The sequence below is a fragment of the Ambystoma mexicanum genome, chromosome 5p (genome assembly GCF_040938575.1).
Source record: "Ambystoma mexicanum isolate Mex_15411 chromosome 5p, UKY_AmexF1_1, whole genome shotgun sequence".
Classification (NCBI taxonomy): Eukaryota; Metazoa; Chordata; class Amphibia; order Caudata; family Ambystomatidae; genus Ambystoma; species Ambystoma mexicanum.
This window is the reverse complement of record NC_090930.1, coordinates 272,676,574-272,697,760: the sequence shown is the minus strand read 5'-3', so window position 1 is coordinate 272,697,760 and position 21,187 is coordinate 272,676,574. Positions and strand designations below refer to the sequence as shown.

The 21,187-nt window shown below is 44.6% G+C and overlaps 1 protein-coding gene across 3 annotated transcripts in view; it reads left to right on the top strand.

The window, feature by feature from the left end:
• LOC138480893 (transcriptional regulator Kaiso-like) overlaps positions 1–21,187 on the top strand; it is a 422,231-nt gene that overhangs the window by 252,436 nt on the left and 148,608 nt on the right. Inside the window, exon 2 of one of the 3 annotated variants that reach the window (XR_011274159.1) lies at positions 12,732–13,149. The exons of the other annotated variants lie outside the window; for them this stretch is intronic. The gene's annotated coding sequence lies outside the window, so the exon portion shown is untranslated. Of the gene's footprint in view, positions 1–12,731; positions 13,150–21,187 lie in introns of those variants that run through there. 3 annotated transcript variants of the gene reach the window in all.

Genomic DNA, 21,187 nt, shown 5'->3' with positions numbered 1-21,187 from the left:
CTGCAAACTTCTAAGGCAGCAGCCAAATCACTTGGTGCTGCAATCAAGACAACCTCCAAACCGTCACACGGGTACACCGTGCCTGGAGGGGTAGGTCCTTTCGTCACTACTCCACATTTGGAAGGGATAGAGGACAGCAAGCTCAGAGGCCACAGAAGATTCCCCTGTGGTGGACGAGGAAGAAGTACTAAGACTGCAGCAGCGGCCACCTTCCCATCAGCCACAGCAGACTTAAGAGACGTCAAAAAGCTACTCAGGAAGGACAAGTTCAAGATGGTAACTGTCAGATCCTTCAGGCCCTCCAGCTTCAGGATTGGATGGCATCATTGGACCTTCAGGATGCTCACTTTCATGTGCCGATCCATCACAAGCACAGACAGTACCTGAGGTTCGCCGTTGGCGGTTCTCATTATCCGTTTCGGTTTCTGCCATTAGTTTCACCTGAGAATGAGATCTCTCCAATGGGCTCTCAGGACTCAGTGGTCCCAATTCTCAGGAAGCATATCGGACCTCCTACAAATTCAGAGCAGAGTCTCACAGGACCTTCGGTGGTGGGACTTGTCGGCAGAACATTTTGAAAGAAGAACCGTTTTTTTGGCAACCATGGCCGGAGATAACCGTAGTGATAGACGCCTCACTCATGGGGTGGGGAGCCCACACCAACGATCTGACAATTGGCGATCGTTGGTCTCCATCAGAGTCCAAACTACATATCAATCTTTTGCAGCTGAGGGTAATCAGACTAGCGCTGAAGGCCTTTCTGCCCTCTGTTGTCCGTCATTATCAGGACATTCTTTCCCCGTACACAGTGGCCATGTACTACCTCAACAAGAGGGGTGCTGTAGGTCACTACTACTGTGCGGCGAGGCAATGCAGCTCTGGTTCTGGGCAATACAAGAAGGAATCTCTGTCAGCAGTTAAACTAGCTGGAGAGCAGAACACGTCGGCGGATGCGCTGAGCAGCCAGAGCACAGTCTCCCATGAGAACTAGCTCAGGAAGTTCTTCAAGAGATCTTCACCCTTTGGGGAACATTAAGCGGATCTGCTCACGACCGGTGCCAACCGGAAATGCGAGCTGTACTGCTCAAGGGAATTGCCCCCAAGAGCAGCTCTAGGAGACGCGTTTGCAGTGGACTGGGATTTCCACGAGTTTCCTCCATTCCCCGTCATTCCTCACGTAATCGGGAGGTTGAGAAAGTTCAGGAAATCCATGATCCTAGTTGCTCCAGATTGGGCCAGGAGGGCGTGGTACCCAAACCTTCTGGACATGTCCATCTGCCCTCCGGTAAGTATTCCCCAGAGTATTCCCTTCTCTCGTGAGAGGAGGGTTGGGTTCTCCACACGGATATCAGGACGCTCAGACTTCACGCATGGTTTCTGAGAGGCTGAGATACAAGGATTGGGACCTCCTGGACGATGCAATTTTTAGATTTTGCTTTCGGACAGAAGGCCAGCAACTAAATCTTTGTACCGCTGCCGTTGGAATAAGTTGTGCAGCTGGTGTAGAGATAAGAATGTTGACCCAATGACATGTAATACACCAATGGTGTTATCCTTTTTGTTACATCTAGCTAATACGGGGCTCCAGATTGGTACCATCAAAGGATATCTGGCAGCGCTTTCTATATTTAAGTGCGCTTCAGAAGAAGTTTCTTACTTGAAGATACCTCTAATAATACAATTTCTAAAGGGACTGAACACTGTTTTCTCTCCAATCCCTTTTCAAGTCCTTGTTTGGGATCTCAACTTAGTGTTGAAGTTTATGATCTGTGCTCCTTTTTAAGACTTTACACTCCTGTCCTCTGAGGCTACTAACCCCAAAAAACATTTTTTTTTGTAGCTATTACATCTGCCCGAAGGGTGAGTGAGCTTCAGGATTTATCCTGCAAGCCTCCTTACACTGGTTTTTATAAAGATAAGGTGGTGCTGAAGGTAAAACCCACCTTTCTACCCAAAATTGTCTGAGTTTCATCTCACACAAAAGATAACTTTACCATCATTTTACCCTCCTCCGTACATTGGGAAGGAAGTGGAGAGACTTGACAGGCTTGACCCTAACGTGCACTGAGTTTTTGTTTCACTAGAATGGCAAAGTTAAGACAGGATGACCAATTATTTGTTGGCTATTCGAGGCACAAATTAGGTGTGGCTATCACCAGACATTATCCAGATGGATTATACTGGCAATATCAATATGCTACAGACTGGCATGAAAGGATCCTCCAGAAGGCCTACGGGCTCATTTGACCAGAGGCATGTCAACTTCCTCTGCTTTACAGAGGGGAGTACCAATAAAGGAAAACTGTGCGGCTGCCACATGGTCAACTGTACATACCTTCACCAAACATTAGTTTAGACTCTTCCTCAGGTCAGGAAACTTTATTTGGCAAAGAAGTGTTACATTCTGGCACACACACCCATGAACACTATTTAATTATCATATAAAATTCAGACTCCCTCCCCAAGTAAAATTACAAACTGCTTTGCGAATGTATTAAAAGATGACAAATACGTGGGAGGAAACAATCCATTCGAAGAACAAGTTGCTTACCCCTGGTAACATTCTTTCAACTGGATGCTCCTCCCACATATTCCTTATCGCCCCTCCAAACCCACTCCGCAGTACAATTTCCCTTGCGATTCCAGTCTGCGCTCTCACACGAGGATTAACCGTCCGGTATAAGATAAATCCTTCATTCGTAAAAATGGAACTGAAGCCAAAGGAGGCTGCGCATGCTACATATACCCTTCGGTGACGTCTACATTGAGACGGAGGCCTCAGAGGGACATAGAGCTGACGGGTATCGACACACAGAAGCCCCCTGCTGAAAAATAATTCCGAAACAGCAAAGCTGGGTGTTGGAAATATAAAAAGATAAGGAATACGTGGGAGGAACATCCAGTCAAAAGAATGTTACCTGGGGTAAGGAACTTGTTCTTCTAGTCCCAGGTTCTCTTTCCACCTACGATCTAGGGTGGTTAGGTCCTGCGTCTGATCTGGAGTCCACTGGAGCAATTCAAAGTTCTAATTTCACATAGCTTCCAACCAGATTTTGCCTTGATTTGCTGCTCCCATTTGGGCTATTAAAAAGGGCTCACAGCTCGAAGTACAGTGCACCTATATTAAATAATAAGGGCACCAACACACACTGCTGTTTTGACCCTCTGCTGGTACTTAGTTCTTTGGGCTTAGCCCCTCAAGTATTAAAACTTGTATGCACTATGGCAATGTTTTAATATATGATGTACGGTCAATTGCCCAGGTGTGCAGTTTCTCCCACAGTTCACTTTGATTAACCTTGTCAAAAACTGCCGTAAAATCAATAGATGGCTTACTGAAATGTTTTGAGTGTTTTGCTTTCATTAGCTAACCTTGTAATCGCCTTGATGTTTATATTGGTAGATATCCTGTTGGAAAACCGGCCTGGTTTAAGGTTTGTTTTGTATAGCCAATAAATCTAATAAGCCTGCTAATTAAATGCTGATTTCTTATGTGTTTGTCCTTTATGTAAATTTGTTTGAAATCACTTAGTCTAGGAAGTAGGTATTCTTCCAATTTTCAAGACACTGTTAAATAGTGCTGTTTAAGTATGTAGCCCAAATAACTGGCACAGCCATAAAGACTTTACTAAATAAATTTGGGCATAGAGCTCTTGAGGATTTTAGACAATATTATGCCCTTTAATGTTTTTAATGTGCCAAAATGCATAGCAATTTCAATGCCTGTCATGATCAGGTTGGTCTTCCAAAACCTTCGCTATCTTGTTTATTGTAGGTAATCAAGTTTGAACTTATGTGATCTTTATTTGTAAGTACTCCTAGTGTGTTTCAGTAAGTGTTGCTGTATTTCAACTTCTTAATGAACTTTTGTATAAGCTTCCCATTTATATCCTGTAATGAGGTTGGTTTGTAATGCATAGTTACTTGAATCTGTATTGTTCACCAAAAGGCTTCGGATTTCCCTTCTTTGATTACTTTCCGTCTATTAATGCAGGATACAAAATTTCTTAATTTGGTGCATCTTATCTCACTATTGACCGCAGCTTTCAACTATAGTCCGACAGAGGTTCTCCCTATTGGTACTGCTATTCCGCATGTTGGGGCTCAGTTTTGGTAACTGCACCTCAACTATATTTCTCGTGAAGTTAAATTGTAGAATTAGAGCCAGACGATTGAGACCGGCACTTAACTTTTTTTTCTGGGTTCCAGCATAATGACCTCGTAATATGTTATTATATAAATGCTGTCATCACTGTATTTGACAGGATTTCATGTAGCTTTTAATTCTGCCAAGTTTGTTTCGAAATACCTTCCAACCTTCTGCTAGTGTAAACATTGGCAGATGACTCTCTTCATTCAGCAGCACTTTTAAGGACTGAACACAGCTCTCGTCTCTTCTGAAGAAAAATATAATCGATAATCAAGACAGTGTTTTTACTAATCGTTGTAAACTTACCCAGTGTGAACCCTCTGCCTGCCATTCAGCATTCTCATATTCAAAGAGTGAAGTTGCATCCAAGCCATACCTTTTTTGAGTTTCTTTTTTTGAGACTTCCTGACTACAGGCGAGCGAGCACCTTCAGTTCCTTTAGATGGGCAGTGAAACCAATCTAGCAATAGGGAAATATGGGCCTTATTATACATTCATCAAAAGCAAGTTAGAATCTCCTCAATGTGTCTGACTCGTTTCGACCCACCACAGTTCTTGAGCAAGTTTCTGGGGTAGGATTTTGATGTGTTAAAGTACGTGTGTAGGGGTCTTATAGAAATTTGCACCTGGGGAAGTTGCGTTCAGCCAATCGGGTGACTGGAAATGTGGATGAGAAAACGGTGTGCTGCCTGCATTTCACCAGCCACCTGATGCCCTTCCATGGGTGCCACCAGATTGATTGTGGGGAGGTAACCGGGAGCCTTTCCCTGTTGCCGAGCCTTTCCCTGTTGCCGCCCTAAGGCCCTACCATGCCCCCAGGCTATGCTATATCCTTCCCCTCCATCCCTTACATCTTACCTACCGGCTGGACCGTCCCTTTGTGCTTCGTCCCTCCTTCACTCCCACAGTTGCCATAGAAATAGAAGAGTAACTCTGTCCCTTTTCCATTTGCTGTGGGGGCGGCCATCTTGTTTTTATTCTTTTAACTGGAGATTGGGCTTGCGCAATACACGCAGAGCCAACACAACTGTAAACACGCCAACACACCAATTCACCCCGCTCAAACTATGGGGGGTGAATGGCTACTTAGGAGTGGGGGGCGTACAGTGCCATTAATAGATAGCTCAATCATAGATATTCTCTTCAGTGTCACTTTTCATGGGTCTGCTGGCAATATTAGAAGTTATTCTGGCTAGGTCAGCCTGTTGAGGAAGCAAGGCAAATCTGTGTTTTTATTGAAGTCTAGTAGAATGTCATGGGAAAGAACATTATCCATATGTATCTATCTTTGTGGGTTTGTTCCTTTGATGGTCTTGGATTCCAAAAATAATACATTGTCCTGGTTTGTTGGGAGGGCGGGGTAGGGCAGAGTTTGAGGTTGAGGAAGTAAAGATCGAAAACTTTTGACCATCTAGAAATGAAATCCAAAAGCACTTTTAACCCTAGTGTGAAAAACTCTGATAGATTTAAGATCTTTCATCATGGAGTTCTCAAATCTAGAGCAAATATTTTGACATTAGAGAACATAACCTCAGGAAACATCAACACACACTAACTACTCAAATATCAGAAGACCAATCTATCACAATAAAACCTGCAGATAAATGAGGTGCAATTGTGAGTATGGGCAGTGATTATTATAATCAGAGTTGCCTGACACTTCTTAATGACAGAAATACATACCTAATCCTAGACCATGACCCCACAACTGCTATTAAACCCATCATCGAAGAGGTCCTCCTTAATGCTCCAAATGAAGAATAGATTATCGAGCGCGCCAAGAATATTTAACTAGCAAGTTTCCGATTATGCCAGTCTTCTATGGATTGCCTAAAATCCATAAAAATCTTCTGGTACCCCCTTTAAGATCTATAGTTGCTACAACTGACAGCCTTTTTAAACCTATGGCCAAATATGTGGATGAACTCCTCCAACCTATAGTAAAAAAAAGAAACCCACCACCTATCTAAGGGATACCACACACACTTCCTACTGGCAATAAAACAACTGTCTGAATTCAATCCCCACTGCACATAGTTCACTCTGGGTGTACAAAGTCTATATACATCCATCCCCCACAGTGAAGGGCTCAATGCCTTTGAATGGGCCCTATTACGAGAAGAATATTTCCAATCTTAGGTGTTACACTGTCTCTACTCTTCTCCTGCATCCCGAGGACAGCATGCTCCCCTTGAGCTTCATTATCCGAAACACCAGCTGTTTGTGCTGGGCCTGCAGACCTCACGATCACTGCGTGGTCCAACTATTGTGAGCAGCTGTTTTTTCCTTTTGTTCTGGGACCACTTGCTGCATAATCAGCTGTTTTTGCAGCCTCCGCGCTCCCCGCGCACAGCTTCTTGGATCTTTGATCTTGTTAACATGGTGTGCTGACCTTGTGTTCTTTGTGTGTGGTGGCAACGTGGATCGTCTGTTTCTTCTTTCTACCATTGCCTGCAGCTCCGCTTGCATACTACGAAGGTAGGCCCTGCTGCACTTGTTTCTCTGGCACTGGTCCCTTTGGGAATCCTGTGAGCAGAAAGGGTTATTTAAAACAAAGAAGAAAAACAAACAAAAAAAAGTAAACAAGTAATTTGAAAAAATGTGCATCTATGCTGTGGCGCTCCTCCTACGCAGCCACATGTTAAGGAAAGCACGTGTTTTGATGCACTCGTTTTGCCCTGCAATACGCTGTGTGTGCCTCCTGAATTTTGCTATTTTTGCGAGGCTTGCCCATTATTTCATCTGCCTCAACCCTTTCCAAGATGGCTGCCTGAACGGATTGCCTGCCTTGGCCCTCTTCACATTGGCTTCCACTGTCTTCATCTTCCAGTTGTGGGGGACCGGGAGGCGAGAGCTGGCCTGTTGTTCAAAGGCCCACTTCTAAGGCCCCTGTCTGCTTCCAGGACGCTACCTGAAGCCATTACCGCACCGTGACCCTCCCGGGTGCTGCCGATTCACAGCCATGTTTCTGGACTACTAAGACTCTTGTACTTTCCACCCCATGGGTTAGTTTCCCCCATTCTGTCTACTCTTTCTATTCCCTTCATTGACTTCCACTCTTCCCTCTGCTTGCTCCAACTGTCTCCCCGTATGCTCTCAAATGCCCTAGCCTCCACGCCTGCCTCTAACTCATACCTCATTTCTTTCACCTATGTAGCCTTAACATTGCATTTTGGGTTATTTCTGAAAGTCAGATTTGGGGGTGTGTTTTAACTGCAACTTGGGTTGTTTCTGAAAGTCAAATTTGGGTGTGTTTTGATACTGCATTTTGGGTTGCTTGTGTAAGTCAAATTTGAGTGTGTTTTCCACATCACCCTGGTCCTAAATTGTGACCTGCTAGCCCAGTGACTGTTCCTTACCGTTTCTCTTGCATATTTCTCCTACTGCCTACTCTCTCATGACATTATCCATCTCTCCTATCTACTCCAACTGCTTCTCTATCAACTATCCTTCCCTTCTCACCAAGTCTGGTAAGAAGAAATTCAAAAAGGATATCTTGGCTTCCAACCCAGGTCTCCCCATCGCTGATACCTATTCTAGTGCCTCTGCCAGACAAACCCTCCTTGACATTCTCTTTTTCGTGCCTTCACCTGATCTATGGAACCCTCATCTGATCTCTGTGCTCTGTCCCGTCTCCTCCTCTCCAATTAATGGAGGCACCCGCTGGGAAGTCCTCATGTCTTTCTTTGACTCCACTAGAGTCGTCATTAATGTCTACCTAAATGGCACTGTCATGGTGCAAGGCCCTCAGACTAATCTCCTCCTCTTTGATAGACAGTTCCCCCGCCTCATCAACTTCCTCTCATCTCCAGCAGTCCCCTACTCTCCACCCTTGGCTACCCTGCCCTCCTTTCTATCAGGCTCTGCCCCATCTTTAGCTCCCTCCACACTTCGGGCATACCCCTGATTTGTACCCCTCCCTGGGAGGTTTTTAAGGCTGGCAACCTTCATCTTGCCACTCTCAACTCTCGCTCGGCTGTCAAACACTCATGTGACATCTGCCACCTCCTCGAAGAACTTGACCTGGATGTCCTTGGTCTTACCGAGACCTGGTTCATGAGCAGCTCTGTCACGAGTTTTGACATTCTCCTCCCTGATGGCTACAAGATCCTCTCCGCTCCCAGATCCAAACGGTCTGGAGCGGGTGTAGCCCTGATCTACCCTGAGTGGATTCCAGCCTCTATCATCCCTACTCAGACATACTTTTCTTTCGAATGCCTTGTTGGCAGGCTCTCTCTCTCTCTTCTAGGCACTCTCTCACTGTTGATACTCTCTACCGGCCCCCTGGTCAAATTACCTCTTTTCTCTCCGAGTGGGATGACCTCTCCTCCTCCCTCCTGGCCTCAACCACTCAACTCCTCCTCATTGGTGACCTCAATATCCATCTGGATTCTCCCTGTTCTTCATCTTTGCTCTTTCGTGACCTCTGCGATTCACTCTTCCTCTCTATCCTCCCTTCCTGCCTGACTCACACTGCCGGTCACACACTTGACGTCTTGATTTCCTCTGGCCTCCCCCTCTCCATCCCTCTGACTACTCCTCTCCTGGAGTGACCACTGCCTCCTCTTGTCTCATCTCTCACTCTTCCCCAAGCCAAGCCTACCCCAACACTGCCACCTACCTTCTCAGACATCCGTCCCATGAAGCGCGTGTCAGTTGAGGCTTTTGCTGCCACTTTCTCTTCCCCTGTCGCCTTCTCTTCCCATGTCCACCCCCTCCCACCCCCCCTCCTCCTCTGGCTGACTCACACCCAGACAATGCCCTGACCCCTTCTATTTCTGATACTCTTTATGCTCTTGCCCCTGTCATGAGGATCTGCTTGAAGTCCAAAGCCAAGTGCAATTCCTTGTATGACTCTGACCTAGCTACACTTAAACGTAAGTGTAGGGCGGCTTAGAGGAAATGGAGGGCTTCTTGTTCATCTTCTAACAAACTGGCCTGCCGCCTGTTCAAAGGCAATACCGACTCTGTCCGTACCAAGAAGAGTCCACATTCAGAGAGTCCACATTCAAGCCTGTGTCTCTGTGGCATCTAACAACTCCGCCAAATTCTTTAAAATCTGCAAGGAGCTGGCCAATCCTGCTGCAGTCTCCACCCCTCCTCTCGCTTCCCAGGCTCTTTGCAATGCCCTTGCCTCTCATTCATCTCTAAGACCCAGGACATCTTGTCCACCCTCTCCCCTCACCATCTCTGCTTGCTGTCCCTCCTCCAGCTACCCCCCACCCTCTTTCTCCTCCTTTTTCCCTGATGAGGTCGCTAGACAAGTCTGATCTATGAAAGCCTCATCAAAACAAGTCCATCCCTGCTCCTCTAAAACCATTAAGGACCACAGTGATGCCCTCGCTCCGGCCCTTGCTGATTTCTGCAACCTGTCCTTTGCCTCTGGATCTTTCCCCTCCCCCTCTGAAGCACTCCATTGTGCATGCTCTGCTCAACAAACCCACAGCTGATCCTTGTCCGGCTAACTATCGCCCAATTTCCATTACTCCCTTTTTGGGTAAACTCCTGGAAGAGCTGGCCATATCTCAGCTAAACCATTCCAATTCTGTTGGCTCTCTCCATGACCACCAATCTAGCTTCAGTGCTGCCAGAATCACGGAAACTGCTCTCCCGAGCATCCGTGAAGATCTGCTCTCCAACCTTGACTCTAACATTCCCTCTGTCCTCATCCTACTTGATCTCTCCTCTTCCTTCAACACGGTCAACCACACCACCCTGCTCAACCGTCTTTGTTACAACCTGGGTATCACTGATCAGGCTCTGGCTTGGCTGGCCTCTTTCCTTTCTGATCGACTCTCCCAGGTACAACTTGTGTCCTTCCATCCATCGATCTCCCTCTCTACCTGTGGTGTTCTCCAGGGGTCTAATCTCGCCCACCGGCTTTTCAAGCAATACCTGGCAACTCTCGCCTACTGCATTTCCATTTTCTGCTCTAACTTCAAGTGCTATGCTGATGACGCTCAACTCATTTTCATGCTGCCCTCGGCCACCTCCTTTCCCTCCCTCATCTGATTGCCTAATCGCCATTTAAAATTGGTGTACTGCCAATGAACTTTGTCTAAATGCCAACAGGACTGAGATCCTCATCGGTACACCTTCACCATCCTTTCCCCCTCACTCTCTGGCCGTCCTCCCTTGGCCCTCTTCCTACTCCTGCCTGCGAGGATAAGAACCACAGAGTCATGTTTGACTCCACAGTTCCCTTCTCCGCCCACATTTCTGACGTCTCTAAAAAGTCAAACTTCTTACTTCACCTCCTCAGAGGTACTCTCCTTTTCCTCTCCTTCCCCCAGAAGCTCACTGTCTCCCAAGCTCTGGTTCTCTCCAGGTTGGACTACTGTAACAGCCTCTTTCTAACTCTACTTGCCTCCATTCTCCGCCCTCTACAACTAATCCAGAACAGGGCTGCAAGACTTGTCCTTGCCCTCAAGCCCTGGGATCGTATCGCTCCAGCTCTGAAATCCCTTCATTGGTTCCCAGTGGATGCAAGGATTAAATTTAAAACCCTCTGCTTTGTCCACAAGGCTTTTTGGGGCCTCGGTCCAAAATACCTTCAACTATCCCTCTGTAAATACTTCCCCTTCTGTGCCCTTCGCTCCTCTACTTCAAATTCCTTCAGGGTCAGAAGTTTTTCAAAGAAACAAGCTGTGGGTAGATCTATCTTCGGCTGCGGCCTCCCTTTGGAACAGCCTCCCTGCCACCTTGAAACTTGAGGAGAACCATCTCCGATTCCGGAAGCACCTCAAGACCTTCCTCTTCGCTTCTTACTTTGCCCCTCTTCTCCCCTGCTGACCCGTTTTCTCTCTTGGCACTGTTCACCTGGCCACCCACTGTCCTTCTGGCCTAGGTACCTGCCCATCCTGCCTCCCTCCTGCACTGCCTCTGGGCCACCCATTGCACTGGGATCTGTATCTGTACCCTTACAGCCCCCCCACCGTTCTTCTGCACTTACCCTATCTGACCAATCATGCACTTGCCACTTGCTGGCTGCACTACCACCTCTTCGTTGCCTGTATTTATTTATTTCACTTATTATTTATTCTTTTCTCTCCTCTGTTCTGCACTTTCCACTTCTTCCCCCTTCCACGCACTTTATCCCTTTTCCCTTCTCCATGCACTTGCGCGTTCTTAATGTCACTGGGCCTAGTAAGATCGTTTTTTGTTTGTTCTCCCTTGTTCCCCTCCTATTGCTTGGCCACGCTCTGAAACACTTGTGTATGAGCGCGATATAAATAAAATATATATCAATCTAATAAATTCTTTACGATTTGAGCTGGCTAGGATTATTCTGTATAACAATTACTTTAGATTACAAAACGATTACTACCTTCAAATATCTGGTACTTCAATGGGGTCCTCCATGGCCCCTCATGAGCCAATTCTTTTATGTATGCTTTTGAGACCGAAAAACATATTCTAGAACACCCCCGTTTGGAAACGTAAACTAGTAGAATGGAAGAGATATATCGACGCTATCTTTGGGTTCTGGAAGGGTCCTAACGAAAAAATGCAGATATTTCTGACCTATCTTAATGAACAACCTGCAAGAATTAAGTTCACACTAAAAAATGGGCGCTCCCAGAGTCGGTTTTCTAGACTTACTTGTGACTCCTTGTGGCAACAGACTACGTACCTCCATTTACCGTAAACCGACGCATGGTAAAAACACTCTACATTACGCAAGCTATCATCCACAGATTCAGAACAAGAGATTTTTTCCCATCACGATACTAGAAGAGGCTAAAAGGAAGAATAACATAAAATCCAGAAATAATCTGCTAACTCCCAAAATACATCAAAGGGACCTACCTTTTGTTCATTCAATGACATTTTCCAAACAAAGTCGACAGATCAATCGAATAATCAAGGCAAATTAAGAAAAACTGGAACATCACAAACAAGACTAGATCCCCCGTCCCCCCCCCAAATGACTAAACTGTTACCCAAACCACTCATGATAGCATACACACGTGGGAGAAATACTAGAGACAACCTTGTTAAGGCAGAAAGAAATGTCCATAGTAAACAAGTATTTCTATCTAAACCAAAGTGCAGCACATTCCTGGGTCTACATTGTGGACATTGTAATGACATTCAAAAAGGTGTTTATGTGAGACATCTTTACACTGGACAGAAATTCAAATTATGTCATTTCGCTACATGCAACTCCAGATTTTTGATCTATGGACTAATATGACCCTGTGGACTTTATTATGTAGGTCAGATATCCGTAAAATCAAAGACAGAATCACGGAACACAAATCTAACAGAATGAACAATGTGAAATCACCAGTTGCAAGGCACTTTAGTGAAAAGGGATAGTGCTAGAATTAGTCAAGACCCCGCCAAGAGGTGACAACACACAAACACTCCTGTCCAAAAGCACTTTTTACCTATGAAGTCGGCACGCCGATCTGGGCACGCTACACATCACTTCAAAGACAGCCATTTTCCAAATAGAGCATTACATGCCTTGAAACAACGAGAACGTGCACATTCATTATACCTGTTGATAAGTTACGTTGCTACTTCCCTTACAGTGGTTTCTTTATTTGACTGTACTTCTCACTTTTTAACACAGATAATGACCATGGTCAAACTTTATCATCACCTTACAGAGACACAACCACAATATCCAATTCCTGTACCTCATCTCCGCTATTGAGGTAAGATTACGTGTACATTTGTACGCACCCTTTATATTTTATTGACCTGTAGACTCAACCGTGCAATGCCTTTTTTAAACTATCGCCATGATCCAGATACTATTGCTTGTTGCGCTTTGAAACACTTGTGTACGAGCGTGATACAAATAAAATATCAGTATCAATTGGATAGTCTTTAATATTCCCCACAGTTGATACACGTTAATTTTGAACTAAGGACAACCTGGACTTCTCATGAATGTGCAAAGACTGTAGAATAGTTTCCCCTTTTTCAAATTGACTGTATTCCTAATCATCATACATAGCTGTTATCTAAACTACTTGGTACTTTCTATAGAATTGAATGCAGGACACAGGCAATTGTCCCCTTTACCTGATGTGAGAGTCCATAAGGATCACATTGGTGTACTCAGAAGGTCATCTTGTGACTTGTAACAAGGTGACACTTGTATTAATAAATATCGTTAGTGATTGAAATGGACTGAAACATCACACTTATGGGATTATTTGATTTACTTTGTAGACGAGAGTTGAAGCTGGAATATTGATACACTTCATTAACTAAATGAGTATTTTGCTCCTGATGCAAGGATTATATGTCCCGAAACACATCAAGCTCTTTTTAATTTGAATTCTTGTGTTGCATGAACTTTTTTTTATGTGAAATGGGCTGAATAAAACATGTAGGAAGCAAATTTGAGTGGGCACCACAGGGGTATCAAGTCTTTCTGGCGTTCTCAAAGGTCTCTGGTGTAATGAGTCTTTATTAGGAAGTTAAATCCTATATACAGGAGCTGGCTGAAAAAGGCCTGGAGACACCCAAACCCAGAGAAACAGCAAGAACCAAAGATTAGGTGAAAACCCAATCATACAGCCGCTCTCTGAAATCCCAAACTGGGTTCTGTGTTAGTTGTAATTTTACTATGTATAGTTTCTTTGATCCAATCTTGGAAAAATACGAAAGTCAAATATATAGTGGTTTTTCAATGTTGGTTTTATCCATCAAGTAGAAAAATTTTTTTTTATAGAAAGAAGTGACAAGTAGCCACTAATAATGTTCTTCGTGAGGAAGATATTGCCATAAATCACTCTATCCGTAGACTTATAATGTGCCAATGCATTTCGGAATACAACAAATTCCTTCATCAGGGCAAGTCTAAAACATAACATTCAAATGCAATAGTGCCAACCGTCCCATGGTTAATATCCATATAAAATAATTCCCATATTTAGAACAACGTAAGTATATAAATATCAACATGAACAGTCATCATCCAAATAGTTGAAAAAGTGTGAAGGTAAACACATACCCGACAATGTCATGAGCCGGATCAGAAGGCAGGTCAAAAAATAAAAAGAAACAAATCAGTACAAAGGTAAGTAAAGATGTCCTATAACAAAAATGGAGGGATTTGGGTCCATTACCTGATGTAGGTGAATAATGGCGAAATCTTTATTTTCAAAGGCCAGGCTGCTCCACCGTGAGCGGCGAGCAGGTACTGTGAATGGTAAAATTAATATATATATGAAGGACCTATCCAAAGTGTAGCTAATCGCTAATAGAAAAATCACAAGCTTGGATTATGGCTTACCATATGTAGAGAACGGAGCGGAGAAGTTCTCTCTGCGTCTGCTGAAAGCAGACTGTCTTCGTTGCATCGGCGCGTTGCCGAGCAACCTGGTTTTATAAGACACGTGATTAAAGGCAAAATGTCCTCCGTGCATCGGTGCGTTGCCGAGCAACTTAGCTGTGTAAGACACGTGATCACGGCTCCATGAAGAAGAGCACGAGCCGCGACCCGTGTCCGTGAACAAGTCAATGAGCTTAAATAAGATAAAAATACCTAATTTATGGACCTCCTGGGTTAGTGATGATAAAAGTCATCACCTAAGAATCAAAAAGGAAATAGTAGTCTGTCATCCATGGACATAGAAAAAATACTAAGAGTGACTGAACCCAATTGGATAAAAGTAATGGCTGTTTCATGAACACCCCAAGTGAGGCTTTACTATTATGAATGTGCCTAAGTTGGATGGATGGAGCCTAGGGAGCAACCCTAGGGCTGTACCTTATATTGGAATTTGGAAAGGAACCAGAGAGTCTTTTGAAATATGTTTTGTGTATCTAAACAGCATCGACCAGCGGGTACAGTTCACTAGGGAGCTCTCACATGAAATTATAACATTTCTTGACGTACAAGTCAGAAAGCAACTTACTAGCTACAGCACTTCATTGTTTCGGAAAGTGACGCGCCGATGCAACGAAGACAGTCTGCTATATATTTACTTTACCATTCACAGTACCTGCTCGCCGCTCACGGTGGAGCAGCCTGGCCTTTGAAAATATAGATTTCGCCATTATTCACCTACATCAGGTAATGGACCCAAATCCCTCCATTTTTGTTATAGGACATCTTTACTTACCTTTGTACTGATTTGTTTCTTTTTATTTTTTGACCTGCCTTCTGATCTGGCTCATGACATTGTCGGGTATGTGTTTACCTTCACATTTTTTCAACTATTTGGATGATGACTGTTCATGTTGATATTTATATACTTACGTTGTTCTAAATATGGGAATTATTTTATATGGATATTAACCATGGGATGGTTGGCACTATTGCATTTGAATGTTATGTTTTAGACTTGCCCTGATGAAGGAATTTGTTGTATTCCGAAATGCATTGGCACATTATAAGTCTACGGATAGTGTGATTTATGGCAATCTCTTCCTCACGAAGAACATTATTAGTGGCTACTTGACACTTCTTTCTCTAAAAAAATGTTTTTCTACTTGGTGGATAAAACCAACATTGAAAAACCACTATATATTTGACTTTCGTATTTTCCAAGATTGGATCAAAGAAACTATACATAGTAAAATTACAACTAACACAGAACCCAGTTTGGGATTTCAGAGAGCGGCTGTATGATTGGGTTTTCACCTAATCTTTGGTTCTTGATGAATAAAACATGTAACTGATTTAAACTATTTACATTAACTTGCTGTGATTACACTGCCTTCACCTAATCAACCGAAAGTAACTCCAGAAATCTTAATAAGATTTTACTATTTCGTTAGTATATGAGGTGCGCAGGAGACCCGAGTGTCCACTAGTTTAAGACACTTTCCTTCTTTTTTCAGAGTTTAAGGTTGCCCAGGATTAGGATTTTGGCTGCGCTCATTTGAAGATTCATCGTGAAATCCACCCACCCATCCCTTAACGTGGAATGTGTCCCAGTGGCTGTTATGGAATTAAGTGTTGATGCTTATTTATTTATGTCTGTTAGAAAGTAAAAACCCAAAAGAATTTCTGTGATTCTGGTGGCTGTAAGTGGCCTGAAGATGTGCCGAAAAGACTGGAGCCACCGACAGATCTCCCGTGGTGGTCTAGGACATATGCTTCTATTTCCTACAAAGTGCATTTCAAACTCTGATGTTTAATGTGTTTGTTATTTTCTGAAGCTGATCTTGCATATTTTAGGCCTCAGTTAAGGCAATCTTGAATTATTGGCACAGGCTCCTTGTTCATATATGATATGATAGGTTATTCATAACGCGCTTAATACCCAGAGGTTTCTAAGCGCGGACCCGGGGATCAAACCTGTGTTGCTCCGTGTCGTCTTGGTTCCAAGGTGAGCACGTTGCTGCTGAGCTATCCTCCCGAGAGGAGTGGTTTGAAGGTATTTCATTTCTGGTGACCATCACTCTGGTGTCATTGGATGTGCAGCAGTTGCGTGCGGGATGCTGGTTGCATCACAAGAGATGTGCTGTGGGATGGTCAAGGAAATGCATTTTAAGTTCCCTGCGGTCAGTGTGGTCTGGACCACTAATGTGGTGAGTGAGGTTCAGTATGAACCCCTCTCCTTATTGGGTTTCTAGTGTCCTTGTTGATGTGTAGGTATACTTGTCGGACTTGTCGAGTTCATTAAACCTCTGGGCTTGATCGAATGTTGCATGTGGTGTTGGCTGTGGTTTTCTTCTCTTGGAGAAGCTTATAGTATTCCCAGATGTGAAGTAGCAGACTGGCGCATTATAATACCATTGTCGTGTGTATAAGTAGCAAGTTTCTTTAGTTCTTCCATTGTGTCATTTAGATTCTGATCATCCGTCCCCTCCCATCCCTCGTTCTCTATTCCTTCTTAGTCGCATAGGTTATAGTGAATGATCACAGTATTGGCTGCCGCAGTTTATCCAATTAGTGTCGATGACTAGCACACACTACCTATATGCATGCAGTTGGTGTCTCCGTGCTTGCACAGAGCATGTTTCCTGAAATGTTGTCCCGATGTAGGTTGTCTTATTGAGGGGAGAACGGGGAACACCATCTGGTATCCCTTTTTATTTATTTGATGTATTCCATATACATACTGTGAAGCTTGTAGGGACTTTTGAGTGCTCTGTAATGCTCTCCTGCAGTGTTGGTAAAATATTATGTGCCTATGCCAAATATATGGGTCCGGCAAATGTGTCATATGGGTATATCAGTGTCGTGGCTAAAAGTGCTCTATTGGTGCTTCCTTTCATGGGGCTTTAGGTGTAATATATCACACAGGAATTTACCAGATACTTGGCCGGTTGGTGTAATCTATTTCATGGCAATGGACTTCCTTGATAACCAAAAGACCATAGGCCTAGTGGCTCTGATGAATAGGGATTCGGGCATGGGGTTTGAAGTTTTCTACATGTTTGGGACTTGCTTGCAGTTCGAGATTCTTGATGCTTTGCAGAACAGGATGTATCGCAGATACCTTCTGCACATGGGCAAGTGAAATTATAGAGGGGTTTAATTGAAATAAATATGGCTCATTACGTTTGAACATAATTGTTGTTTAAGCGATTTATGATGTCGATCATTTTTGCAGAGAGTTACAGCTCAAGTATTATTTCCCGGTAAATGCAACATTTTCATGTAAGTCACTAATCATTGGGGACCGATTACATACGTTAATGACATGTAGAAACAAGTATATACGGACTGATAGCATGAGCATGGAAAAGGGAGATTCAGTGTAGGACCGGATTACTAGTAGGAATCCAAAACTAAGGTGATTAAGAGATCCATTATTTAGCGTGCCACAATTTCCATTTGCTTTGATGACAAAGCGACCAGTGACTTTTGCTCATAAGAGGCGAAAGACCTTGTCCTCAACAGGATTTCCTGCCCCAGGCTGGCAGACCCTCATTGTAGTTGCCCTTCTGAAGTGCTCTGGATGCTTTCTTTCTGGTTTACGCTGCCCCAGCACACTCTCTGCTGTCTCCCTCGGATTCGGAACATGGAGCCTGACTCCCCAGAATGCAACAGACAGGATTTCATTAACCAACCGAGATCGACACAAAGTGGCTCCTGAAATGTCTGCTCTTCTGCCGAAAGGTTTAGGTTATATGATATAAGGCATTTATAACGTGCCTATACACAAGTGTTTCAAGGTGTGACGATGCAAAGCAGGGGAAATGGAGGGACGCCAGAGACAGCGATCCTACTAGGCCAGGTGACATTGAGATCGTGCAAGTGCAGGGGAGGGGAAAAGTGCAGGGGGAAGGGGTGCAGTGCAGTACATGGGATAACAGTAAAATAAATAAGACAATAAATAATAAATAGAAGTGCAGCCAGCTGGTGGCAAGTGCAATGGTAAGTGCAGACATCAGTTGTCAAGTGCTAGTAGGGGCTGTAGGGATACAGAAACAGTCCCTGAGTGCAGCAGTTTCCAGGGGGGCAGTGCAGGTGTGCAGCTGCCGTGGAGGGGACCTGAACCCGGGATCAGAGGGTAGCCAGGTAACCAGTGCAGTTTCAGATTCAACCAGGAGATCAGCAGGGGATAGGAGGAGAGAAAGCAGAGGCAGAGAAGGTCTTAAGGTGCTTCCGGAACCGGAGTTGGTTCTCCAAGTTTCAGAGAGGCAGGGAGGCTGTTCCAGAGGGAGAGGCCCCAGCAGAAGAAAACTACCACCAACTCGCTGCTTGGAGAATCGACTAACCCTGGGGGTTGTTGGAGGCGGATGAGCGAAGAGCCAGAGAAGGAAGCTATTTAGGAAGAGCGAGTTGAAGAGGGTTTTGAAATCATCGCTGCCACTGGGATCAGTCCTGGAGAGATACGATCCCTGGGCTTGAGGCCAAGGACAAGTCTCTCAGTCCTGTTTTGGATGAGTCGCAGAGGGCGGAGTGTAAAAGCAGGCAGATTTAGTAAGAAGCTTTTGCAGTAGTCCAGCCTAGAGAGAACCAGAGCTCTGGAGAACAGTGAGCTAGCTTCTGGGGGAAGGAGAGGAAAGGAAGAATACCTGTGAGGAGGTGCAGCAGGTAGTGTGACTTCTTAGAGACGTCAGAGATGTGAGGAGAGAAGGAAAGTGTGCAGTCGAAGATGACCCTGAGGTTTTTAGCCTCACAAGTGGGAGCAGGAAGAGGGCCAGAGAGGCCGGCCAGAGAGTGACGGGAAAGAAGGGAGCAGGTGTGCCGATGAGGAGAATCTCGGTCTTACTGGCATTAAGGCAGAGATCATTGGCAGTACACCACTCCTGGATGGCGGACAGACAGAGATGAGAGAAGAAGAGGTGCCTGAAGGGAGCCTGAAAATTAGCCTAGTGTCATCCGCATAACATTGAAAGTTGGGACAAAGAGCGGCAATGCGGTGGGCAAGAATTGCCAGGTGTTGGTTGAACAGCCAGGGAGAGAGGTTAGACCCCTGGGGAACACCACAGGTAGAGATAGGAGAGGAAGGACCCAAGTTGGACTTGCAAGGGTCGGTCAGAGAGGAAGGAGGTCAGCCAAGCCAGGGCCTGAACAGTGATACCCAGGTTATCACGGAGACGGTTGAGCAGGATGGCATGGTTGACTGTGTCAAAGGCAGAAGAGAGATAAAGTAGGATCAGGACACTGGGTGTTAGAATTAAGGTTGGAGAGCAGGTCTTCTCGGATGTTCAGGAGAGCAGTGTCTGTGGTTCCGGCTGCTCTGAAGCCAGACTGATGGTCATGGAGACAACCAATAGATTCAGAGTGAAGATTAAGCTGGGAGATGGACAGCTTTGCCAGGAGTTTGCCTAGGAAAGGAGTGATGGAGATAGGACGATAGTTAGCCGGACAGGAAGGGTTGGCGGAGGGTTTCTCAAGAAGAGGGTGCACAAGGGAGTGCTTCAGGGTTATCTTCATTTATTGCTAGGTGGTGTCTTTAATTTCTGCTATCTGAGGTGGTCCTGTTCAATACCGAGCTAGGTTCCATTCCTTGCCTACCCAGTCACAAGTTAATCCTAGAAGGGCAGAGTGTGTGCATGGCTGTCAACATTATCTGCAAGGCGAGGAGTGCACATGTTTATTTTCAACAAAAAACATACTTTTATCAACTACAAGGTAAATTGTATAACATTAACCCTTCTCTTCTAGTACTATAAACCTAAGGCATTGATGTTTTATGATTTGGCCCTTTCCCTTGTGTGTGAATCCTTCCCGCTACTTTAGGCAGTTATGTTCGGACAGCAACATTTGTTTCATGCCACATGGCCTAAAATGCATAGCATCTACAAAAATAAGTTTCTAGACAGCTATAAGAATTTGCTTCATTTATGCGTTTTCTGCCATATTTCTAGTTCTCAATACATACAAGACTTCCTTAAAGACAAAAGACATTACATATTCTATTTGATCAAAGGATTATCAAATAATATTTCTATTGCATGTGATCACTCTAGGTGAGTAAGAAATGCTTTGCTGTATGCATTTGGAGAGCTGGCATTAATGCCAGGGGATTAGTGACATGTATGCATGGCTAGCAACTTCTGATATTTTTCGCCTTCATGATATTGCTGATTAGGTGAACACATAGTTATTAATGGGGGTGTTACCGTACTCCTTGTTCGACTACCAATCCTGAATTCTCGTACACCGATCTCCTCCTAAACCCTGAGAGGAGCAAAAGGTAAGATCCAGGAAGGGAGAAGGAATATGGGTTGATTTTCAGTAATTTGTGTACATGTTGGTTGATGGCATGTTGCACGTCACTCAAAGGCCTTTCCTGCCCTCTGCCCCTTCTTGGACTGTGCAGGAAATGTTCACAGATGGAAGGATACAGCAAAGTTACTGATTGCTTGCGGTACGATCATAATGACTTTAACTTGCATTGCTTAGGGCTATCTCCACAGTTCCCTTCTCCGCCCACATTTCTGACGTCTCTAAAAAGTCAAACTTCTTACTTCACCTCCTCAGAGGTACTCTCCTTTTCCTCTCCTTCCCCCAGAAGCTCACTGTCTCCCAAGCTCTGGTTCTCTCCAGGTTGGACTACTGTAACAGCCTCTTTCTAACTCTACTTGCCTCCATTCTCCGCCCTCTACAACTAATCCAGAACAGGGCTGCAAGACTTGTCCTTGCCCTCAAGCCCTGGGATC